This window comes from Microcaecilia unicolor, chromosome 5, assembly GCF_901765095.1.
Source record: "Microcaecilia unicolor chromosome 5, aMicUni1.1, whole genome shotgun sequence".
In the NCBI taxonomy this organism is placed as follows: Eukaryota; Metazoa; Chordata; class Amphibia; order Gymnophiona; family Siphonopidae; genus Microcaecilia; species Microcaecilia unicolor.
Genome location: NC_044035.1, coordinates 271,417,513 through 271,444,172, shown reverse-complemented (window position 1 = coordinate 271,444,172; position 26,660 = coordinate 271,417,513). Strand labels below are relative to the sequence as shown.

The 26,660-nt window shown below is 42.5% G+C and overlaps 1 long non-coding RNA gene across 2 annotated transcripts in view; it reads left to right on the top strand.

Moving 5' to 3' along the window:
• Positions 1–26,660, top strand: part of LOC115470730 — a 561,138-nt gene that overhangs the window by 94,874 nt on the left and 439,604 nt on the right. For both annotated transcript variants that reach the window (XR_003942231.1, XR_003942230.1), the window contains one exon: positions 25,965–26,013. This is a non-coding gene — a long non-coding RNA (uncharacterized LOC115470730). The remainder of the gene's footprint in view (positions 1–25,964; positions 26,014–26,660) is intronic.

The following is a 26,660-nucleotide window of genomic DNA, read 5'->3' as shown; positions in this document are numbered from 1 at the left end:
TTTTTCTCTTTTTCCTGTCTTTCCAGGATCTCCTGCCTATTTGACATTTCTTCTCTCTCCATGTGTGCCGTTTCTCTGTATCACTATCAGTTCTGTCCAGCATCTCTCCTCGGTGTCCCTGTGTCTTCCCCTCCCCCCACAATGTTCATATCTGCCCTCTCAGTATGCCTGTCTTCCCTTTATAGTCATCTGTGTCCGTATCCTTCCCCCTGTGATCAACAGTGATCCTCTTGTGATCTGACTCGCCTGCTTCAAGCACTGACATCCACAGGCAGAATTAGACTCAGACATTCAATGCCAGGCCATGTCCAAGATTTCTCCTTGACATGTACAGATGTGCTTTTCACATAAAACAAAACTGGAAATTTATTTCATTTTTAAAGTGAAGTAAAAGGTAATTTTTTCTAAAGTAGAGCAATCGGTCCTCACCCAGCCCCATCTGCTGCCTAAAAGACCGTGCCACCATTTAAACTTCAGACTCTCCCCTCCCCCCCAGCACTTTCTCAATCTGCCCCAAGCACTCACCAACCATCACTTATTCCTTCTATCCACATTAACCCATGCCAACTCAGCATCATTGTTGGCAACAGCCAATCTGAGGCCAGAGCCATTTTCATACATGGTAGTAATTCTTATTCATACTAGTCTTGGGTCACCCAGTGCCATTTTGAGAAAGTGCCTGAGAGAGACAGGAATGAATATTGACTGGATGGTGTTTTATCATATCTGTTATTTGAATGTTCAGATGCATACCTTTTAAAAGATGTTTAATTTGTTTTGTGCTGACTTAATGAGATCGTATCTCTGTAGTACAAATGTTCCTTCATGCTACCTATTATAATGTATCATTTGTACTCTGCTGTCATTTATCACATATTTTTATTATATGATTGCTCTGTTATTTAATTGTGTTTTCCAATTTTTAGGATTCAATTTGCTGTCTCCAACTTTACCTCATTGATTTTTTTTATGATTGTTTGATTATTTCACTATTGTTATGTTAACAAAATTGTATTTTTCATGCCAAGTTGTACCTGCTATAAACCTCCTTGGGTGAATCTCTTTATAAAACCAATTAATAAATCCCAATCAATCAATAAAATGTTTTTTTATTAAATATGTCATCATACGTGCACCATATCAACCTCACAGCCGTCTCACTATTCACCCTGTGTGGGTCATTTACATCTCCATTGTGGGGGGGGGGGGGGGGGGGAGTAGAGTCAAAGTCAATAAGGGTGACTCCTGGTGGCTGAACTTATAGCCACCAGGAGTTCTGGAGGGATCCTTAATGTATGACTCCTGGTTTCAGGGTAGGTTTTGCAATGTTAGGTCTCCCTACTGTTCTGTTGTGAATTGAAGGCTCCTGGTACCAGAATCCCCAGCACTGGTTCTGAATTTACTGGAATAAAACAACGGGAGCAAGGAAATATACTACCTGAAATATGGAAAAATAAGACATTAGATGAGTGTGGTATATAGCACACTATTAGGTGCTTTGAAATTCTCTCCTCAGGGGAAAGAGGATGAAATTTAATGTACCACCTTTCTGTGGTTACAATCAATGCCGTTTACATATTATATATAGGTAGTTATTTTGTACCTTTGGCAATAGAAGGTTAAGTGACTTGCCCAGAGTCACAAAGGACCTGCATACAGTGGGAAGGTTAGGCTGCTAGTGCTACTCCTTCAAAACTGGGGGAACCATTTCATTACACCTCTGCCACCACCAGTTTACTCCTCTTGATGTACTGATTGTCAGGAGCCCCATCTTCTCTGTTTCCTTCATTCTGTGTTGCCTTTTGCCATTTGCTCTTCTTCACTGTACATGCTTTCATTTTCTGCACCCTATTTTCCCTCATTTGCCATTGTAGACCCTTGGCTTCTGCTGCTTGATCATTGTGTATTTCAAATATTAAACCTGATCAACACACAGAAATAACGTCAGTATTTGTAAAATCATTTTTTGTGAACTTTCACTATAATATACAAAACAAAGTACTGTATATTGTACCCTGTCATTTTTAACACTTAAAAGAGATACCTTAGGCCATAAATAAGAAAACAAGAGACTTTGTTTAAGGGACATTGTAGCTTTGTTGTTTATATTCCTTTGCTGCACTAAAGTTTTCAGCCTTGTAAATCCATTGTCTCATTTACATGTCAAGCAAGTGAAAACCACATCAATTAGTCCTTGATGGTGGTTGTTTTTCACCCACCAGGTGTTGGGCCTGTATAGTCTGGCTTGTGTAAATAGGATGGCCAGCTTGTCCTCTGGTGATTGATTGCTGTGTAATTGCAGGGAGCTCCTATTTAAGCAAACTATCCTAAATGACAAAAGCAACTACTACTGGTCTTAAGGCTTGCAGCTTAGGTAACGGTTATCTTAATGCTATCCATATAGGGAGTTAATTTTATGAAGCGTTTTCTTTACAAAACTGCATGTCTGTACATGCGTGTACAAATACATGCAGTGACAAGATAATGTGTTTTTAGGATTTCCAGGTGGTGACGTGTAGACAGAGCTGTGAGTTACACACATGGTTGCTTATTTTAGAAATGCTATTTGCATTTTAGACACGCATAAACTGTCATTTGGATGTTTTTATTTAACAAATTTATGCTCGCCTAATAACCACAAGGTCAAAGCAGGTACAAAAAACATATATGATTATCAAGGTACAATTACACAACACAGGTCAGATATGCTAACCATGGAGGGAGGAACCCCATGAGAATAATGGATAAACATCTAAATCCCAATTTTACAAATATGGGATATACATGTCTAAAACTAAAAAACACTTCATAAACCTCCATGTGTTCCAGAACGATAAATGGCATTGAAGGGTTGGCCAGTGAACCTCAGTAATAACGCATTGTTTTTACTTATACCTTATACACAGTGATTTACATATTTCGGTCCTCATTACCCACTAGATCTAATACTACATTTTAAAGATGAGTATATTACAAAATGCATGAACATAGCTTGATGAAGCATTGAATAAGTTTGTTTATTGAGATTTTGTACTATACAAACAGCACAGGAAGGTGGTGGCTAAGAACCAGTGAGGACCGAAATATGTAAGTCACTGTGTATAAGGAAACTAAACACAGTGCGTTATTACTGAGGTTCACTGGCCAACCCTTCAATGCTGTTTATCGTTCTGGAGCACACGGAGGTCTATGAAGTATAGTAGACATCTCAAATTGTAGTTATACGAATCCAGTGTTCAAAGTGAAGGTGCCTTAGTCGATCCGGGTCTTTTAAAACTAAAAAACATACATATGGCAAGGTAGCATGCTCTGGGTATGTTTGGGCAAAACTAAAAAAATAAAGGCGTATTCCCCATTTCAGAAGGTGAATGCCATTTATTCAGAACAATTGAGTATGCTGTAAGCTAGGCAGAAGGTCTGTGCATTTGAATTCACCAATAAAGCAGGGCGTATTCTTGCTATAAGGTTATGTAAACAAAAGGTGGATCGCACAATTGTGCGAGTTCAGGACGGTAAGGGGGGCCTACTCAGCACAACCACTCAGATACGCAAGCAGTTTAAACAAATCTATCAACTGTAACGCGTCTGGTCATTTCATTCCCAAATCTCCTGCAAACTGTGAATGATTATGCAGTGGTATCTGGATTCAAAATCAACATGACTAAGTCAGAGGCCCTTAACGCTACTTTGCCACCAAGATTAGTGAGTACACTGCAGGATTTGTTTTCATTTCGTTGGGCAGCGAAAGGAATACGTTACTTGGGAGTCTTGTTGACCCCGTGCTTTTCGGATTTTTATTCCGCAAATTACCCAGGTGTGATTAGAGCACTGGCCCGGGATTTGGATAGGAGGATTTGACTTTGTCTTGGTTTGGTAGAATAGCCACGATTAAAATGAACGTATTACCCCGTCTCCTGTACTTGTTCCAAGTACTCCCATTGCAGGTACCCAGGAGGAGTCTTTCTATTTTGCAAGATTGCATAATGCGTTTCACATGGGCAGGTAAGCACCCATGACTCCCTCGATCATTCTTATATCAAGACAGGAAAAAGGGTGGGATGGGAGTCCCAAACATCTATTGGTACTACAGGGCAGCTCAGGCGTGTGCAGCAATAGAGTGGTGCCATGCGTTGCCACACAAGTTGTGGGTACATTTGGAACAATTTTCATTGGGTGTCTGACCATTGGGTGCGTTAGTGTGGCTCCCCCGAAAGCATAGGTCTCTGGGATCAGGGATGTGCCCATCGATTTACACTACCTTTTATTACTGGGACACTTTTTTCACATGTCCAGAGAGTAATCTGTCTCATCTGTTGCCTATAGTTTATAATCCTCTCTTCCCTCCGGGGAATTCACAGGGTGTGTTTACTAGATGGTACAGGGAGGGCTTGAGGACCTGGGGTCAGATGTTCGAGGAGGAGTCTCTGCAAATATTTTCTCTTTTGAAAGAGGAATATCCATGTATCTCACACACACACACACACAACAGGTATGCTTATCTCCAGATCTCTCACTTCCTGAGGTGGAAATCTATTTGTTCGCTAGTAACGAGAGAGGACTTATTTGAGGACTCCAGGTCCATGAGAGGCCTGAACCTGTCTTTATATAACATAGTAACATATAACATAGTAGATGACGGCAGAAAAAGACCTGCACAGTCCATCCAGTCTGCCCAACAAGATAAACTCATATGTGTATCCTTACCTTGATTTGTACCTGTTTCAGGGCATAGACCGTATAAGTCTGCCCAGCAGTATTTCCCGCCTCCCAACCACCAGTCCCGCCTCCCATCACCGGCTCTGGCACAGACCGTATAAGTCTGCCCTCCACTATCCTCACCTCCTAACCACCAACCCCTCTTCCCCCACCTGCTCCACCACCCAATTTCGGCTAAGCTGCTGAGGATCCAATCCTATTGCACAGGATTCCTTTATGCATATCCCACGCATGTTTGAATTCTGTTACCGTTTTCATCTCCACCACCTACCGCGGGAGGACATTCCAAGCGTCCACCACCCTCTCTGTGAAAAAATACTTCCTGACATCTTTTCTGAGTCTGCCCCCCTTCAATCTCATTTCATGTCCTCTCGTTCTACCGCCTTCCCATCTCCGGAAAAGATTCGTTTGCGGATTAATACCTTTCAAATATTTGAACGTCTGTATCATATCACCCCTGTTCCTCCTTTCCTCCAGGGTATACATGTTCAGGTCAGCAAGTCTCTCTTCGTACGTCTTGGAACGCAAATTCCATACCATTCTCGTAGCTTTTCTTTGCACCGCTTCCATTTTTTTAACATCCTTCGCAAGGTACGGCTTCCAAAACTGAACACAATACTCCAGGTGGGGCCTCACCAACGACTTGTACAGGGGCATCAACACTTCCTTTCTTCTGCTGATCACACCTCTCTCTATACAGCCTAGCAACCTTCTTGCTACGGCCACCGCCTTATCACACTGTTTCGTCGCCTTCAGATCCTCGGATACTATCACCCCAAGATCCTTCTCCCCCTCAGTACCTATCAGACTCTCACCGCCTAACACATAAGTCTCTCGTGGGTTTCTACTCCCTAAATGCATCACTTTGCATTTCTTCGCATTGAAGTTTAATTGCCAAACCTTAGACCATTCTTCTAGCTTCCTCAGATCCTTTTTCATGCTTTCCACTCCCTCCCGGGTGTCCACTCTGTTGCAAATCTTAGTATCATCCGCAAATAGGCAAACTTTACCTTCTAACCCTTCGGCAATGTCACTCACAAATATGTTGAACAGAATCGGCCCCAGCACCGATCCCCGAGGCACTCCACTACTCACCTTTCCCTCCTCCGAGCGAACTCCATTTACCACCACCCTCTGTCGTCTGTCCGTCAACCAGTTCCTAATCCAGTTCACCACTTCGGGACCAGCCCATCGAGTTTATTTAAGAGCCTCCTGTGGGGTACCGTGTCAACAGCTTTGCTAAAATCTAAGTAGATTACGTCTATAGCACGTCGATGATTCAATTCTAAGTTACCCAATCAAAGAATTCAATGAGATTCGTTTGGCACTATTTCCCTTTGGTAAAACCATGTTGTCTCAGATCTTGCAACTTATTGGCTTCCAGGAAATTCACTATCCTTTCCTTCAGCATCGCTTCCATTACTTTTCCAATAACCGAAGTGAGGCTTACCGGCCTGTAGTTTCCAGCTTCTTCCCTATCACCACTTTTGTGAAGAGGGACCACCTCTGCCGTTTTCCAATCCCTCGGAACCTCTCCCGTCTCCAAGGATTTATTAAACAAATCTTTAAGAGGACCCGCCAGAACCTCTCTGAGCTCCCTCAATATTCTGGGGTGGATCCCGTCCGGTCCCATGGCTTTGTCCACCTTTAGCTAAAGTTGTTGATACACACTCTCTTCCGTGAACGGTGCTGTATCCATTCCATTCTCAGGTGTCTTTATAAGCATGTTTGCTGAAAATCTTCAGTGTATACCCTTCATAGAAAGAACTGGAGCCGTGAGTTGGACCTGGAGCTGAGGTAGGATGAGTGGGAGACCTTGGAAAGGGCCTCGGCGAGGGTGTCTCTTCATGTGCCTCTTAGAGAAAATGCTGTTAAGGTAATATTTTGCTGGTACTTAACACCTACTCGACTTCAGTGCATTTACCCAGCGCAGTCGAGCATTTGTTGGAGGAGATGCAGAAAAATTGGCACAGTGGGTCATATGTGGTGGACCTCTGTAAAAGTAAGAGTTTTTTGGAAAGCAATACATTGTAGATTACAGACATTGTTGGGGTTATCCTTGCCTTGGGCACCAGCTTATTTTCTGTTTCCTAAAAAGATTCCGGAGTTAACACCTAATGCTGTTTTGGTTAGGTATGCAATGAGCTTGGCTCGGGTAACAGTGGCTGCGCACTGGCAGGCAGATGATCAAAAGCCCCGTGCTGTTCCAAACAGCGCTCTAAACTAGCAGTGGAACAGCGCGGGGCGTTATTAGACCTATGATCAGAGATAATGCATGCAAATTTAAGCAGCGCAATTATCTCTGATCGTGGGGTAGACGTGTGGCAAATTGTGCCAAGCATGTGCTCAGCACAATCCTCTCGCACTTGTTTGACAGGTCTGGGCTGTCAAAAGCCCAAACCTGTCAAACACAGAGGCTGGAGGTCCATGGGATCACCAGGCCCTGATTACCCCTGCCCTGATCAACGGGGGCTGGAGGTCCGGCGGACCTCCAGTCCCCCCGACGATCCCATCCCCCCAGGTTCAGGGAGGGCTGGCGATCCGGTGGGTCTCCATCCTCCCAAACCCCCAGAAAATGGTCCCTGGTGGTGCAGTGGCTGCCGGCCAAACCCCCTCCCTCCCAGCGAGCGACCGGGGAGGGGGGGGGGCTGAAGGTCCGGCGGACCTCCGGTCCCCCCGACGATCCCATCCCCCCAGGTTCAAGGAGGGCTAGAGATCCGGTGGGTCTCCAGCCCCCCAAACCCCCAGAAAATGGTCCCTGGTGGTCCAGTGGCCGCTTAAAAAGAACCCCCCCCCCTCCCGGCCCCCCTACCTTAGTTGGAGGAGGGAGGTAGCCTGCCAGGATGCACTGGGAGGAGCTGGGCGCCGCCATTTTGTGCCTGGGTTCATTGCCTCGGGCTGGCCCTCTGGGGTTGTCAGCTAATGATGCTTCAGTGGCTATGCTAGGAATGGTGATGGCTTCTGTGCTGCGATCTGATGTGTGCGATCATATGAGCTCTAGCAACTGTTTCTCTTCAGTGACTGCTTCTGCTTTGATTGACTGCCTCGCCTAATTCTGGAGTGAGAATGGGATGTGGTCCTGTGCCATGGCTTGTGGCTCATTCTGGAGTGTCTGGAAAAGGAGTTTCTGGAATACCTTCAATAGGAATTCTTGCTTCTCCTAAACCTGGAGGATCTTTGTGATGACTTGAAAAAGCTGCTCTGGCTCCTAGATGAGTCCTGTTCTGTATCTGAGGATTTGTCTTGGGAATGGTGCCTGGGTCTGGTATTGTCGTGTGTCAAAGAACTCTGGCTTTGGCGAGCCATGTTGCGAGCTACCTGGGTTGGCGATGTGCCTGACTAGGCTCCCCATGGAATTCTGCATGGATGCCACTGCCAGTGTCGATGTAGCTGAGAGGACGCCCAACATGGTTCCTAGGAATGGAGCTTACAAAGCTGGCAGGCCCTGATTGCAAGCCTGGATTGTTTGGTGGTTCTGCAGCATATACAGTGGTGGAAATACAGTGGGGGAAATAAGTATTTGATCCCTTGCTGATTTTGTAAGTTTGCCCACTGACAAAGACATGAGCAGCCCATAATTGAAGGGTAGGTTATTGGTAACAGTGAGAGATAGCACATCACAAATTAAATCCGGAAAATCACATTGTGGAAAGTATATGAATTTATTTGCATTCTGCAGAGGGAAATAAGTATTTGATCCCCCACCAACCAGTAAGAGATCTGGCCCCTACAGACCAGGTAGATGCTCCAAATCAACTCGTTACCTGCATGACAGACAGCTGTCGGCAATGGTCACCTGTATGAAAGACACCTGTCCACAGACTCAGTGAATCAGTCAGACTCTAACCTCTACAAAATGGCCAAGAGCAAGGAGCTGTCTAAGGATGTCAGGGACAAGATCATACACCTGCACAAGGCTGGAATGGGCTACAAAACCATCAGTAAGACGCTGGGCGAGAAGGAGACAACTGTTGGTGCCATAGTAAGAAAATGGAAGAAGTACAAAATGACTGTCAATCGACAAAGATCTGGGGCTCCACGCAAAATCTCACCTCGTGGGGTATCCTTGATCATGAGGAAGGTTAGAAATCAGCCTACAACTACAAGGGGGGAACTTGTCAATGATCTCAAGGCAGCTGGGACCACTGTCACCACGAAAACCATTGGTAACACATTACGACATAACGGATTGCAATCCTGCAGTGCCCGCAAGGTCCCCCTGCTCCGGAAGGCACATGTGACGGCCCGTCTGAAGTTTGCCAGTGAACACCTGGATGATGCCGAGAGTGATTGGGAGAAGGTGCTGTGGTCAGATGAGACAAAAATTGAGCTCTTTGGCATGAACTCAACTCGCCGTGTTTGGAGGAAGAGAAATGCTGCCTATGACCCAAAGAACACCGTCCCCACTGTCAAGCATGGAGGTGGAAATGTTATGTTTTGGGGGTGTTTCTCTGCTAAGGGCACAGGACTACTTCACCACATCAATGGGAGAATGGATGGGGCCATGTAGCATACAATTCTGAGTGACAACCTCCTTCCCTCCGCCAGGGCCTTAAAAATGGGTCGTGGCTGGGTCTTCCAGCACGACAATGACCCAAAACATACAGCCAAGGCAACAAAGGAGTGGCTCAGGAAGAAGCACATTAGGGTCATGGAGTGGCCTAGCCAGTCACCAGACCTTAATCCCATTGAAAACTTATGGAGGGAGCTGAAGATGCGAGTTGCCAAGCGACAGCCCAGAACTCTTAATGATTTAGAGATGATCTGCAAAGAGGAGTGGACCAAAATTCCTCCTGACATGTGTGCAAACCTCATCATCAACTACAGAAGACGTCTGACCGCTGTGCTTGCCAACAAGGGTTTTGCCACCAAGTATTAGGTCTTGTTTGCCAGAGGGATTAAATACTTATTTCCCTCTGCAGAATGCAAATAAATTCATATACTTTCCACAATGTGATTTTCCGGATTTAATTTGTGATGTGCTATCTCTCACTGTTACCAATAACCTACCCTTCAATTATGGGCTGCTCATGTCTTTGTCAGTGGGCAAACTTACAAAATCAGCAAGGGATCAAATACTTATTTCCCCCACTGTAAGTATTTGATCCCTTGCTGATTTTGTAAGTTTGCCCACTGACCTAATACTTGGTGGCAAAACCCTTGTTGGCAAGCACAGCGGTCAGACGTCTTCTGTAGTTGATGATGAGGTTTGCACACATGTCAGGAGGAATTTTGGTCCACTCCTCTTTGCAGATCATCTCTAAATCATTAAGAGTTCTGGGCTGTCGCTTGGCAACTCGCATCTTCAGCTCCCTCCATAAGTTTTCAATGGGATTAAGGTCTGGTGACTGGCTAGGCCACTCCATGACCCTAATGTGCTTCTTCCTGAGCCACTCCTTTGTTGCCTTGGCTGTATGTTTTGGGTCATTGTCGTGCTGGAAGACCCAGCCACGACCCATTTTTAAGGCCCTGGCGGAGGGAAGGAGGTTGTCACTCAGAATTGTACGGTACATGGCCCCATCCATTCTCCCATTGATGCGGTGAAGTAGTCCTGTGCCCTTAGCAGAGAAACACCCCCAAAACATAACATTTCCACCTCCATGCTTGACAGTGGGGACGGTGTTCTTTGGGTCATAGGCAGCATTTCTCTTCCTCCAAACATGGCGAGTTGAGTTCATGCCAAAGAGCTCAATTTTTGTCTCATCTGACCACAGCACCTTCTCCCAATCACTCTCGGCATCATCCAGGTGTTCACTGGCAAACTTCAGACGGGCCGTCACATGTGCCTTCCGGAGCAGGGGGACCTTGCGGGCACTGCAGGATTGCAATCCGTTATGTCGTAATGTGTTACCAATGGTTTTCGTGGTGACAGTGGTCCCAGCTGCCTTGAGATCATTGACAAGTTCCCCCCTTGTAGTTGTAGGCTGATTTCTAACCTTCCTCATGATCAAGGATACCCCACGAGGTGAGATTTTGCGTGGAGCCCCAGATCTTTGTCGATTGACAGTCATTTTGTACTTCTTCCATTTTCTTACTATGGCACCAACAGTTGTCTCCTTCTCGCCCAGCGTCTTACTGATGGTTTTGTAGCCCATTCCAGCCTTGTGCAGGTGTATGATCTTGTCCCTGACATCCTTAGACAGCTCCTTGCTCTTGGCCATTTTGTAGAGGTTAGAGTCTGACTGATTCACTGAGTCTGTGGACAGGTGTCTTTCATACAGGTGACCATTGCCGACAGCTGTCTGTCATGCAGGTAACGAGTTGATTTGGAGCATCTACCTGGTCTGTAGGGGCCAGATCTCTTACTGGTTGGTGGGGGATCAAATACTTATTTCCCTCTGCAGAATGCAAATAAATTCATATACTTTCCACAATGTGATTTTCCGGATTTAATTTGTGATGTGCTATCTCTCACTGTTACCAATAACCTACCCTTCAATTATGGGCTGCTCATGTCTTTGTCAGTGGGCAAACTTACAAAATCAGCAAGGGATCAAATACTTATTTCCACCACTGTAGTTCCTACGTGCTAAGACCGTCTGGAGCAAACGTGTCTCATTCAGGGTCTGTAGCTAGATTCGCTCTGTCAGCAGCAGATTCTGTCCTAAAATACTAGAAGTTTACATGTCCTGACCTGGATGTCTCAATTCCAATTTGTGTGTCTTTTCTAAAATCCTGCTTATAGTTTATAAAATATTCATATATTCACACAGAGTACATGAAGTTGCAACTACCTTGGAGCGTTTGTGAACTACTAGGAATTATTCCAGGACATGTCTTTATAAAAGAAATGCATTGTAAAATTTGTTATAGGCAATCTATTGTAAAATTACCCTCATAAAATGGACTACAAATTTGTTTTCAACTTGTCACTTTAACGTCCAAAACTTTAAAGTTTAATTTAAGTAATTAACTGCTTGTAGATAGAAGTACAGAGCTTGCACTGTAACAATTTTAAGCAAAGTACACTTTTGCAGAAGGGGCATCTTAAGGTGACATTATGGAATGAGGTGGCTTAATTGATTTGCTAATTCTAGTCATTTAATTAAAGGATTTATAGTTGCAAAGGTAAGACAGAGACTTCAAGATTAATTCTACCATGAAATGTAGCATTCATAAGCTGCACATAGTACAGTTAGTAACTGCTATGTTATTTTCTTTGACAAAAGTTTTCTACTCAGTAATAAGACACTGTAGGGTGTCCCCTTTTACTCTGCCATGGCACTGTACTTTCCAAGGATTTGTTGTAATTCTGCTTCTTATATTTTGCCACTTTTTGAATCACAGAGGAAAGTAGCATCGATCTGGATTTAAGATTACAGCACCCAAAGGCAGAGGATATAAGTAGGGATTTTCACCCCTGAAAATTAGAGTGCAGCAGGAAAAGAGATAATTCTAGTTTTTGAATGTGGCTTCCTAGACACATGTTTCTTTATTGAGGAGTTCAATATACCGCCACTTCTAACAAAAGGTTGCGGAAGTGTACAATAAAAATCAAAACAAAATAGGAAAGGAACTCCAAAAATTGATGGGAAAGAGTCAATGCAGTAACAACAGCAAACATACCAAATAAATAGCTGCTTCTGTGCAGGAAATCCAGGACTCAGCACTAGGTCTCCTGAGAGAGAAAGCCGAAAGCGAGAGTGAAAAACTGGGTTTTTAGCATTGATGTAAAACGGGGGTAGGAAAGTTAGGACCTTAGGGCGGGGGGTTGTTCCAGAGTTTTGGGGCTAGGAAAAAACTGCAGAATGATGAGTGGATTTGTAATGAGCCTGTTTGGGAGAAGGAAGGACAAGGTGATGGGAATTGAGGGACCGGGCAGGAGTATAAGGAATGACAAATGATGACAGGATGGGGAGCCACGTGGAGGGTTTTATGAGTGATGCTTAAGAAGATTTTAAACCAGGGGTGAAACTTCACCGGGAGCCAGTGGAGAGAAGCAAAATCTGTCTTGCAAGCTTTATGGAGAAAACAGGCTGCAGCATTCTGCAAGTTGTGAGACAAGAAACCCAGGTAGATAACATTTGAATAGTCAAGATGGGAAATTTAGCAAAGAAGGTGGCGGAGAGAAAAGAACCCATGTTGAAGATCTGCAAAAACCTGAGGGACAAAGGAGAGAGTAGAATCTAAAATAACACCAAGATACCTAAAAGAGTTGACAGTGGGGACTGGGGAACCAAACAAAGAAGGGATCAATGAAGGTTTAGAGAGAAGGCTGTAGATCCAGCAAGTGACAATCTTAGATGTGTTCAGAGCAAGGTGATTATCTGAAAGCCACTGGGAAACTACAACTAAACATGATTGGAGTCAGCTAAGATCAGGCTAAAAATGGGAAGTAGGGAAAGAATATCATCAGTATATATGAAGAATTTTATACTGAAACTCTGAATGAAGATGGCCAGTGGATTGAGGAAGATGTTGAAGAGGAGTGGTGAAGGTATTGAATCCTGTGGGACACCACAAGAGAGAGGAACATCAACAGAGGAAGAGATGGGAGAGTAGAAACTGAAAAAGAGCAACCCAAAAGAAAAGAAGAAAACCAGGAGAGAACTATACCCAACAATCCAAATGAAGCAAGATGAGAAAGCAAGTGATCCACAAGGTCAAAAGCGGAAGAAAGATCTAAGGAGACAAGAAGAGTAATATTACTTGAGAGAGTCGAATGAAGCTCGCTTAGGAGAGGCGCAATTGTGGTTTGGGTATTATGGGCAGTGCAGATCCCTGTTTGATGGGGATGAATAATGGAGGTCATCCACATGAGACCTAAGTTGATTAAAGGCCACGTACTCTGTAATTTTTGACAGAATGCATAGATTAGACACTGGCCAGTAGTTCCCTGTGATGGACAAGTCAAGAGATGGCTTCTTGAGCAGAAGGATGACTAGCACCTTTTTCCAAGACTTGGAAACAAGGCCCAGAGACAGACTCTGTGAAATGAGCTGAAGCACCAGAGGGGACAACCATGACGGGAATGGTGGAGGGAACAGGATCAAGGGAACAAGTAGTAAGATGCATAGAGGACAAAGTCTTGGTTAATTGAGTCATGGAGGTAAGAGAAAAGGTTGCCCAAGTAGAGGGTTGAACGGAAGACAGATTTGAATGGGGGGGGGGGGGGGGTGGTGGTCACCTGGGGGAAGTGCAGAGGAGGGTGTTGAAGGAATGGAATTCTGAAGAGAAGAGAATGGGAAGCGAACACATTAGCCGGAGGACATGGGGAGCTAGAAGCCAGCTGGAGGCAAGATGACAGGTGCGAATCAACTTGGAAAAGTTTCCTTGAAGGATAATGAGACTGAGTACTGAGATGAGAAAGGTGAGAATGGTAAAACTAACAGACCAAAATTGATGGAGATGAAGGTGGAGCGGTCCTTACGCCAGAAGTTCTTTGCCCTCCGAATCTGATGGCAGAGAAGGTGAAGCCCATGGTGATACCAGAGTTGCTTACGGCCAAGGGTAACCCCTTGGGGGCTGAGGTTAGCGGTACGAGGAAACTGCACAGCCAAAACCGAATTCCAGTCCTCTAAGGGAAGAGAGAGAGTAAACTGGCAGGGAAATAAGTAAAAGGGGGGGGGGGGGGGGTGGGCAGATCTTGGAATTATTATAGGCAAAATGGGGAAGAGCAGAGGGGCAGCAGCAGAGTGATTAGGCTGGAGAGAGAGGGAAGGACAGACCAGGAGAAGGTAAAAGGAAACAGAAAGTGATCAGACCAGCAGAGAGAAGCAAAAGAAGAAACAGGAAGATGATGGGGTTGTGTTGGCTATGCCCAAATTGAGGCCTGAAATGCCATACATCTTGCTACGGCTTTTTGCTATAATTGCTGCTGATATTTAAACAGCAAAGGTCAATAATCAAGTTTTAACAAGCTTAGAAAGAAGAAAATAGCAAATTGCTGGGATTTGTTCTGACTATAAGGTAGATATCGTAGGACCCCATAGTGACCTACTTGGAAAGGACATTCAGTGTAAATGGAGGAACATGAGTATGTTCCTCTTATGTAGTGCATATTACTGAATGTAGACAATGTGAAGAGAGGTGCCATGCTACTTTGATGAAACAAGCCAGATGTTAAAAACTTAATATAGTCACAAGAGCAAACGTAACATAAAAGACCAATGCAGCACCTCTGTATGGGGGAGCATCAATGACAGTTATGATCAGGATACTGAAAGGGAAATTCAAAGAAATGCAGGAGCATAAAGCATCTGATGTTAAAAGGATTAAACAGAGCCACAAATTCTTAAGTCATTATGAATTATAAAATCACCCTGACTCTCATTTTGATTATCCATCACTCTCCCCTCTTTCCTTTCTCTTTCATGCTGCCATTGGCATACATTTTATGACTGACTTATTTTAGTAATTTTTTTTGTTCTTTTCTAACTTAAAGAAGAATATCAGCTTTTGAAAGTCGGTCACAAAAAGAATTGCCTATAGTCCGATAAAAAGATAACCTTTATCTATTTAACTAGTAAATGGAATTCTCTTAGAAGAAAGAAAGGCAAGTAGTGAAGTGCCTCAGGTATTCATCCTGGGGCCAGTTCTTTTCAGTATTTTTGTGAGCGATGTTGCCAAATGGTTAGAAGGAAAAATATACCTTTTTGCTAATATCATGAAGATTAGCAACAGATTGGACACCTCTCAGATTGGACACCCAGAGGGAGTGGAAGGCATGAGAAGTTAAAAAAATGTAGAAGCCTGAGCTACTGCTTGGCACTTATGCTTTAATGTGAAGAAATGTAGAGTGATGCATTTGGAGTGCATAAATACAAAAAAGCTGTATTAGATAAGAGGTGAGAAGCTGCAAAGGGGTACAATGGTATATAAATGACACATTGACATTGACCTCAGGGTGATAGCATCTGAGGAACTTAAGGTGGTAAGATGATGTCACAAGTCAGTGACCAAGGATTGAAAGATACTTGGCTGCATAACAAGGATCATAATCAGAAGAAAGGAAGATGTGATAGTGCTCATGTACAAGTAATTTGTGAGATAGCACTTGGAGTATTGTGTTCCGTTTTGAAGGTGTTATCTTGCCATGGACGTGAAGACTCGGTTATTCAGAGGAAAGCGCCCAAAGTGCTATGGGGTCTACGTCAGAAGATGTATGAGAAGAGACACGAAGATTTGAATATGTATATTCAGGAAAGAAGGGATAGGGGAGATATGATACTTGCAGTTTCATCTTATGCATTTGAACATTCTGTTTGTATGTGGAATGTGTTTTCAGCTTCTACTATTCGTTAACCCTGTTTTTTTCAGTTTTTAAGGAACTTTGATGTAGACATTCACTGAAACGTGGCCATGTCAGGTCATATTTCAAGAAAGTCTTATATACACTGTACCGCTTCTGTGGCATTTCTTCCACTCTTTGGCCGTCTCTGCTCTTGCTTTGCTTTTCTCACTATGTAACTGGGCAAATCGCAGTCTGCTAAGGAAATCAAAATAAACACCCTAATGAAGCCCTAATGATTTTAGAAAGCGCTGGGGTCATCATGCCCTTCAAACAATGAATAAGCCATAAAGGACATGGATCTTAATGAGTAATTGGAGAGCTTCATCTAGGAAAGTGAGGAGGAGTGGGATTATAAATGGTTAATGGAAACAATAGGAAAATCATTGTGCACAACTTAATTTATTTTTATTTATTTGTTACATTTGTATCCCACATTTTCCCACCTATTTGTAGGCTCAATGTGGCTTACATAGTACCGGAGAGGCCTTTGCAGGCTCCGGTGTGAACAAATACAGGGTGATGTTATGGTAAGATCAAGTTCATGTGGCACAGCCACATTAGGGAATCGGAGAACAGAAGAGTTGTGTTATGTCCATTACGTGCTTTAGTTTGGTTGTGTTGCAGAGATTAGACATTTAAATTGGATCGGTAGGGTATGCCTTTTTAAACAGGTTGGTTTTTAGTGATTTCCGGAAGTTTAGGTGGTTGTACGTCATTTTCAAGGCTTTTGGTAATGTGTTCCACAGTTGTGTGCTTATGTAGGAAAAACTAGATGCGTAAGTTGTTTTGTATTTAAGTCCTTTGCAGCTTGGGTAGTGCAGATTTAGATAAGATCGTGTTGATTCGGATGTATTTCTAATTGGTAAGTCGATCAAGTCTGCCATGTAACTCGGGGCTTCTCTGTAGATGATTTTGTGAACCAAGGTGCAGATTTTGAAGGTGATGCGTTCTTTGATTGGGAGCCAGTGTAGTTTTTCGCGGAGGGTTTTGCGCTTTCAAATCGCGTTTTACCAAATATAAGCCTAGCTGCCGTGTTTTGAGCAGTCTGAAGTTTCTTTAAGGTTTGTTCTTTACATCCCGCATAAATTCCATTGCAGTAATCTAAGTGGCTTACTACCATTGATTGTATCAGGTTGCAAAATATTTCCCTCGGGAAGAATTGCTTCATGTGTTTGAGTTTCCACATTGAGTGGAACATTTTCTTTGTTGTGGATGCCACTTGGCTCTCTAGTGGTCAGTTATGGTCCATTGTAACGCCAAGGATTTTCAAGCTGTCTGAGATAGGAAGGGTGTGATCTGGGGTGTTGATACTTGTGGGGATGTCCGCACTGTGTTGGGATGAGAGGATGAGACAATGAGTTTTTTCTTTATTGAGTTTTAGTTGAAATGCATTTGCCCATGAATCCATGATGTTCAGGCTGAGCTTGATTTCGTTGGTGATTTCTGTCAGTTTGGTTTTGTAAGGAATGTATATTGTGACATCGTCTGCATATATGAAAGGGTTAAGGCCGTGGTTGGATAAGGACTTGGCAAGTGGGGTCATCATTAAGTTGAATAGGATCGGTGATAGTTGCGATCCTTGCAGTACTCCACAGTCTGCTTTCCACGGTGGTGATATGTTTTGAATTTGATTTTACTTGATATGTTCTTGTGGTTAGGAAGTCCTTGATCCAGTTAAGTAAGTTTCCACCAATCCCGAACTTATCTAGTAATCTTATTAATATATTATGGTTTACCTTGTCAAATGCACTAGACATGTCGAATTAGAGGAGAAGGATGTTTTTGCCTGTTGCTATTTCCTGCTTGAATTTGGCTAGAAGAGTCAGTAATACTGTTTCCGTGCTGTGGAGGGGGCGAAAGCCTGACTGTGATTCGTGTAATATTGAGAATTTGTTTTTGTAATCTGTAAGTTGTTTGGTTACCATGCTTTCCATCAGTTTGACCACCAACAGAATAGATGCTACTGGGACGATAGTGATTTCTTTTTTTTTTTTTTTCTTGGTATCTTTTGGTATTGGGGTGAGTAGGATATTGCAATTTTCCTTAGGGAAGAGGCCTTGCTGAAGCATGTAATTTAGGTGGGATGTGAGGTCTGCTATGAAGCGGTCAGGGGCGGATTTCATTAGGTAGCTGGGAGAGGTATCTAGTTTACAGTGAGTGTTGGAAAACCTACTAATCACTTGGGTAACTGTTTCGACGGTGAGGAGGGCGAAGTTTAACCAGGTCCGATCTGTTGAGTATTCTCCAATGGTTGGGTCCAATTCTTTAAGGAAGTTTTCAGTGTTGGTTTTGTTCTGAGGTAGAGTGTTGCGTAGGTTTACAATTTTTTCATTGAAGTAATTCGCAAGTTTATCTGCAGATGGGATGTCCGTATTCGTGGTAGTGACCAAGTTGGTGTCTAGGAGTTTGTTCATGAGTTGGTATAATTTCTTCATGTCTTTGTAATCTGTCCCTATTTTGGTTTTATAGTATGATCTTTTGGCCCGTCTTATTGCGTATTTGTATTTTCTTTGTATTTGTTTCCATGTGTTGAGTGTATGTTCATCTTTTGTTTTATTCCATGCTCGTTCGAGTTTCCTGGTTTGTCTTTTTAAGTTTTTCAGTTCATCGTTGAACCGTGGTGTCGAGTTATGCTTGTGTGGGGTTCTAGTTCGTAAGGGCGCAATTTCATCTGGTATGCTTTTGCATCTTTTGTCCCATTCTGTGAGGTAGTATATGGAGTCTGTTTGTGTTGCCCATTCGTTATTGTATATTGGTTGCCAGAATGTTTTTGTGTCTACTTGACCTCTTGTGCTATAGGATATGTGTTCTAGTATTTGTTGTATACCCTTCTTCCGCCAATGTAGGGATATGTTTAGTTTGTAGTGGTCGGTCCAGGGTTGCTCTGTCCATTTCGTATTTATTATTGTTAGGTTCTGGTCTGTTGAGAGTTTGTGTGAGATGAGATCAAGTGTGTGCCCTTTGATGTGGGTTGCTTGCATTTGTGGCCATTTGAGATCGCATAAACGGAGAAATTCCTTACATTCTCGTGCGTTGATAGAGTTCGGGTCTTCTAAGTGAAGGTTGATTATTCTTCCCTTTGAAGTCATTTTAGCAACCTTGCCAGAAAAAGAGAATTCCTTGTCATGAGCAGCATATGAAAACGATGGGTTATAATTATCTGCTAGCAGGTGGAGATATAGAGCACGACTGAAATCTGTTTTATAGGATGGTGAGGCTTCTGGTCAGTTAGTATATCTCTGTATCTTCAGCAGGCAGTGGACAGTTTCCCCATCTGCTTCTGGTCTTTCCAAAATTTATTGCTCCTGTTCTGGCTCAGTTGAGCCTAGGAGTATTTTAGGCTGCTGCTGGTGCCTTATTGTGGTGCCAGGTTCCCCCCCTCTGTCTCTCCTTCCACACAGGATTTTTAAAAAAAAAGGGCCGAGGAAAATTGGCCACTTTTGGTCTCTGTGGCAGCGTTGTGGGCAGAGAAACCTTCTCCCTTCAGCTGGCTGCAGGTGAATACGCCTTTAAATTCTTAATTACTGTTGGCTCCCTGTCTGCCACAGCTTGTTTTTTTGCTGCATTTTGATCCTGAACTGGCATGTATCAGCAGCAGTTATAGTGCTAGTGACTTTTCCAGCGTTGGGGACTCTCTGCGAGTACCTTTTTCTCTGCTTTCTCAATGGGAATCTTAGTGGGCATGTCAAGTTGCTGTGCGGGGCTTCAGGCTGAATCTTTAACAGCAGTCTCCGGTGTCCATTTTAAACCTCTGTGGTTCCTCTGCTGCATCAGATAGCATTCCCCTCTTAACTTCATCAGATAGCATTCCCCTCTTAACTTCATCATATGCCCTCTCATTCCAGAGTTTTCCTTCAGTTGAAAAAGGCTCACTTCCTGTACATCTTAGTAGTAATGTTATAGATCCTGGAGAGTGGGAGTTGTTACAGAAAGCTTTTTCATTTGATCTTGCAGATTCTTCAGCACAAGAAAAGAGTTTACTACTACTACTAGTCATTTCTATAGCACTACTAGACATATGCAGCACTGTACACATTATATGCAGGTACTTTCTCTGTCCCTGGAGGGCTCATAATCTGTTTTTGTACCTCGGGCAATGGAGGGTTAAATGACTTGCCCAAGGTGACAAGGAGCTGCAGTGGGAATTTAACCCAGGTTGCCAGGATCAAAGCCTACTTTACTAACCATTAGGCTACTCCTCTACTTCTTCAAAATGACTGATATAAGAATTTTCTACACATTTAAGCCCTGGCCTCTGAAAGATCTTTCTTCATCTGGGCCTGGTGATTCTCATTGCCTTGGATTGGCTTAGAAGACTACGGTATGCAGATCTGATCCAACTCCTAGTCAATGATCCGTTTCGACTTCCACTTCTTCAGGACGTACTGTCTCAGGGTCCCATTTGGATGGAGGATCCATCCCCCTTTGGTCTTACGGGGCCTGGCTACTGAGAGGTTAAAATTCAGGAAGATTGCATGATTGCTACCTTACTGCAAGTGCGCATCGTTCTACTTCATCTTATGCTCAAGTTTGATGCTTATTTGAGTCATGGTGTGCAGAGAGAGCAATCACTTCCTTTGCTACTGGCTTACTGCACAATCTAGCCTTCTTACAAGACAGTTTAAAAAAGGGTCTAGCTCTGAACTCCCTCAAGGTTCAGGTTGCAGCCTTAACTTGCTATAGAGGCCATGTGTCCCGCTCTTCCTTAGGGTCTCATCCGGAAGTGATCCATTTCCTTAAGGGGGGTTAATCATCTTAATCCTCCTGTTCATCTGCATTGTCCTTCCTGAAATTTAAATCTGTTACTATGAGATCTCCAAAAAGCCCACTTTGAGCTCTTCAAGAATATCACTCTAAAAGTTCTTACTTTAAAGGCAGTGTTTCTTGAGGCTGTCACTATGGCCAGATGGGTTCAGAGCTGCAGGCCCTGTCCTGTAGGGAACCTATTCTTTTTTTTTTCCCCATGGAGGCCAGGATCTCTTTTGGGACAGTTCCTTCCTTTTTCCCTAAAGTCATCTTCTTTTCATCTTAACCAACCTCTGCTTCTGCCTTCCTTCAGGAAAGAGGACTGCGGGGAGTACAAGGTCTTAGTTCTCTTGATGTGAGGCGTATTTTAATTCAATTTATATCTTGTATTAATGACTTCTGCTCAGGTCATCTTTTTTATCCATTTGGGGGGGGGGTCCAAACAGAGGCCACACTGCTTCCAAGGCTACAGTTACCAGGTGGATTAAGGAATCCATTTCCTCCACGTATATTCTTATGGGTAAACAGTCTCGTTTGTTGTTGAAAGCTCATTCTCCGAGACAGCTTTCTGCCTTCTGGCAGAGTCTTGCGATTTTTTTTGCTGGAAGAAATTTGTAGATCAGCTACATGAGTTTCATTACACATTCTTGAAGTGTTACCAGGTGAACATCTTGGCTCATTCAGACGTGTTGTTTGGGTCCTTGGTCCTCTCTGCCGCTGTTTCTGCCCCCCCCCCCCCACACTTATTTAAGAGACTGCTTTGCTACATCCCATCTGTTTCTGGATTCATATGCTGCTGATCACAAGGAAGGAAATGTTATGGTCTTACCTGATAATTTTCTTTCCTTTATTCGCAGCATATGAATCCAGAAGCCCACTCTGTTTATTTACCTGCTCATTTCTCTGTTCGGGTTTGCGGTTTCATGTTTCCAGTTTGCTCCGTTAATTATGTTGTTGTGTTTCTATTCCCTGTGGGGCAGGAGAAGTTGTGGTGGATTGTTTAATGTTTCCTTCTGCTTTTGTTGTGAGGAATACTAACTGACCAGAAGCCTCACCAACCTATAAGACAGAATTCAGTTGTATTGTGCTCTCTATCTCCACCTGCTGCTAGATGGTCATAACCCATCATTTTTGGGATTCATATGCTGCAACTAAAGGAAAGAAAATTATCAGGTAAAGAACATAATTTTTCCTTGTAAGGGTCTTTCTATCTGGGCATTGAGCTTGCAGGTTATTAGCTGGATTCTACTGAGTAAGTACATAAGTGTTGCCACACTGGAACAGACCAAAGGGCCATCAAGCCCAGCATCCAGATTCCGACAGTGGCCAATCCAGGTCACAAATACCTGGCAAGATCCCAAAAAAGTTAAAAACATTTTATGCTTTTTATCCCAGAAATAGCAGTGGATTTTCCCCAAGTCAAGTACTCCCACAAGCTGACCTATAACTTTGATTAGGCAAAGCAGGAGAGCACAGAAGTCACCTTAAACCTAAAATGAATTAGATGGTGATTCAACTAAGGAATAGGTTATGTCATTTTATGGATAATATGGTGAAAATTTCAGCCCAGTGTGTGCCACAGTTGCTAAGAAGGCAAATAGAATGTTAGGGATTATTCAAAAAGGGATGGAGAACAAAACTGAGAATATTATGCCTTATGCCTCGGAATAGGTCTCTGGTGTATCTACACATTGAGCACCATCTTCACTGCAGTTCTGGTCACCCTGCCACAAAAGATATTGTGTAACTTGAAGTTCAGAGAAGAGAGAAAAAAAAAAAAAGATAAAGGTGATGCCCTGCACATATTTTTGTGTGTTTATCTGGTGCATTATTTTAGAAACCTGCCTTTTTCATGTACCAAACCTTGATTAACTGATGGAGAAAGCCTCTCTAAAATTACCTCCATTTATTGTTTCATAGATATATTTTTACTTATTTATTTTATTTGACCATAACCTGTATGCAATAAAAAGTCATATATGTTTGGATTTCAGCTGACCTCAATTCTGAAATGTAAAGTGCTGATTAGTCATAGGCGGGAATAGGCTTATCTGTTATAGCTACCACCTCTTGTAAAGAAAATTAATAAAAGGAATATTTTAAGCTAAGACAAATACCACTTGGCAAAGGAGCCCTCTTCCTTTTCTTAGGTTTCTCCTATGGATCACACTTGTGAAAAGCGAAGTGTTAATGACAGCGCATGCGGTTATAGCAAAACAAATATACAAACACAATTCTAGTTTTCACAAAGTAAGGTCCTTTGCCTTGGGAGCTTCAAGTTATTTCTGTGCCTCATCTTGTTAATGATGGAATCCTGCAGAAATGTGAAGATTCTGCATGATACTGGGGAAGAGTGAGAACTTACAGGTCAGTTCGCCTGTTAATATTATGCAAATATAAGGTCAACTTGAAAGAATGTTCTGAGGTGATTTTGGAAACTGATGTGCTTGTTTCTCTCATGTTTTGAAATCTGAGGGACTCAGGAGGAGTTACATCTATCAGTTGACTTTTGGAAAAGTCCTGTATGTAGTAAATTCAATCCTTTCTTGTCTACTACTGGCTTTTTATAAAAGCACTTTCATGTAGTAATTTTATGTAACTATACCCCAGATTCTATAAAGGGTGCCCAGATTTGGGCGCAGATCCCAGATTGGCATCCAGAATAAGTAGTTAATGGGCTCCAATGATTTAACTATTTGAGTTAAGCACTTGGCACTGATTATGATTTGGGCGCCAATCTGACTGTGTGCTATTCTATAACAGTGGGCACCTAAATTGGATTGCATGCAGCTAAAAAGGGGATATGAGCGTTCACAAAAGGTGAGTGCAGTGTTTTATGGAATAACTTGTTTTCTGTTGTATAAGAAGTTAGTGCCAAAATTTGGTGTACTTAGAATTAAGTTCCTACCTCATCACAGGACAACCAAACAAGCTAATCTAGCCATAGTTTTGCCTCATGGATTTGCAGTTATGATTTTTCCCATTGGTTTCCTTAGTGAACCAGTATTGACTCTGGGTTTTACCCCATTGTGTGCAAGAAGCTGTGTCTTTGCTTTTGTTAGGGAGATATAATCTACATTTTTGTGGGTGCAGTGGGGCAAAATCAGGTCTCTAAAATTAGCCTCGCCTTTGTGATTCCAGAGTTGTTGGAAACCCTACTTCGGGTTCAGAATCACTTCAAACATAAATATTTTTCCAGTATGACTCAACTGTTGATTTCTCCTTGCTTCTTAACAGTTGCCCTTTTAGCTCAGCATTCTTAAGTTCATGTTGTGCTTTACATAAATTAAGGTGACTTTGGGGCTCATTTTCAAAGCTGGAACTTTGTAAGTCTAAGGGCTTTGGAAATACTCCTGTTTGTGGCTCAGGGCTATCTAACTCTGGTCCTTAAGGGTTTTTAAAGATATTCCTAATGAACAAGCATGAGACAAATTTGCATACATACTACCTTGGTTGTTTGAAAATTTCTCATACCTATTCATGAAGAATAACTTGAAAATGAGACTGCAGTCCTGAAGGGGCAGAATTGGACATCCTTTAGAACTCCATAGCTACAAAAACAGACTAAACTAGTCTTGATTTAGCTTTATTGCATGAGTGCATAATTTTTTAGGGAAACCAGAAGTACATCTCTGTGTATGCAGTGGGGTAAAACCCAAAACTATATCAGTCTTTTAATGTGGTGCAGCTTGGTCACCTTATACATAGGGAAAGGATCATAGATTTGATACACTGCCTTTTTCTGGTACAACTAAAGCAGTTTACATATAGGTACTCTGTCCCTACTGGGCTCACAATCTAGGGCAATGGTGGGTAAAATGGGAATTACCTGGGGCAATGGAGGGTTAGAGCCACAGTGGGAATCTAACCAGTTCCCCAGGTTCTCACCCACTGCGCTCACCATTGGGCTACTCCTTCACAAAGTTAAATTGCTACTCTTTTTTCCAACAGTGCAGATGTAAGTGGTATGTATGTTATATTGAGAGATCTGCTGTTAATGAGGAGGATATGGCTTGATGTCCAGAGCAGTGAACTGAGAACCAGGTAAACCAAATTCAAATGCCACTGTTGCTCTTTTAGATCTTTGGCAAATCACTTAACTCTCTATTGTCCTGGGTATAAACTTAGAGGTATGTTTACTAAAGGGCATTAGGATTTGGAGTTAGCATGGATTTTAGCTTATGTTAACTGAAAGTCTCACATCTTTTGGAGGGCATGTTTTATGCAGGACATGCACTAGAACACGGTATCTGCTAGGATTTAATTCTGGATCACTTAGAGATTCCCATATAGCAGGTGCTAAGTAATCTAGCATTAACTCAACTGTTATCCAGTTGGTGTGTGTTAGAATGTGCTAGGTGGATAATGTTTCCACTTCCATGCCATGCCTCTCCTGGAAAAATTCTCCAACATGCGTGCTACCAGGTATATTACCGCAGAACACCTTAATGCCGTCATGCAGTACCTGTATTAGTGCACGTTAAGGGCTTTTAATGCCCTTTACTAAACATGCTCCTTATATTGTAAGTCCTCTGGGGACAGGGAAACCCCTAGTGTACTTGAATGTAACTCACCTTGAACTATTGAGAAAGGCATGAGCTAAATTCAAATCCCTTTAGCCTTACAAATAAAATCAATTTCCATCCCAGAAAAACAGTCCAAAAATTGTGAACAGTTCACCATTCAATATATTTCATTATTTATTTCAACTAATTTGCAATGATCTTGAACCTTACATTACTTTGAATGTTATAGATAACATAATTTCAGTTTTGACTATACTCTTAAAACAGTTTGAATATATCCTTTATAGTTTGTTAAATTTAGTCCCACATGATATAGGTGCTGACTTTTGACTAATGCACAAATATGCAAGCCCTTACTATTTTGGAGAAAGCATGCACGCAACTTTATATCTTGGTAGGTTTGCTTTACACCTGACTGAGTCTAAATGAAACACAACTCAAGAATGAGATAAATCATCACCGACCTTTGTTCAAGGAGTAAAACTTGGGAGACATGATTCCTGCAGGTCAGGGTTGAGTTGAAGATTGCTAAGGCTGGAAATTTGACTATGCACACTTTAAATATGGGTTTAAAGAGTGTAATGTTCACGTATTTTTAATGTGTACCTAGGATATTTAAAAAGATCAGTTTATAGATTTTCATTTGAAATATCTCTGTATCAAAAAATATCATTTAACTATCCAGGCTAGAGATATCACGTACAGTCCTAACCATTTTTGATGAGTCTACTTTTATTTTTCAGGTAATCTGGGTTTATGGACCTCTTAAACACCAACCTTAAAACCATACTGGTGAGTAGTATTCAAATCTTTATTACTTTGAGAACCCCTTTTATTAACGCGTGCCTAATGCATTTTAAAATGGCGTACCGTGGGATGCGCTGAGGCATCCTGTGGTAAGTGCCAATTTTGTGTGCACCAATCCATGAGTTAAATAGTAGGTTTTTTTTTTTTGAGAAGGCATGTCAGGGCAATGGTCCTGTGCTAATCAGCTCAGCCATATTGCCACATGCTAACTGTTAGCCCTTTCCACCTACAAAATGGGTGGCAGTAAGTGCTCACTTGGTAATTTTTTGAATGGCTGCATGCTAATGGCAACATTAGGGTGTAACCATTAATACAAAAAAATGGAAAATTGGTCATTTTAGTGCTGCGTCAAAAGTGCTAATTGCACACTAAGGCCACTTTTGCCACAGGTTAGTAAATGGGCTCTTTAATAATTATTATGGGGTTAATTAGTTGGTTGTAATAGACTTCCAGTATTGTAGTTTATCATCTATTGTTTGCAAGTTGTGATGTGTCGAGCCTTTTATTTTGGGATACTGCACACAACAGTGGTGTAGCGTTTTGCCTAAGATTAGAAAATACCACAGTGATCACTCTTTCCCCCCTCCCCCCCCCATTCAGTCTTCCATAGGGAAGGGAATTATTAAGTGCAC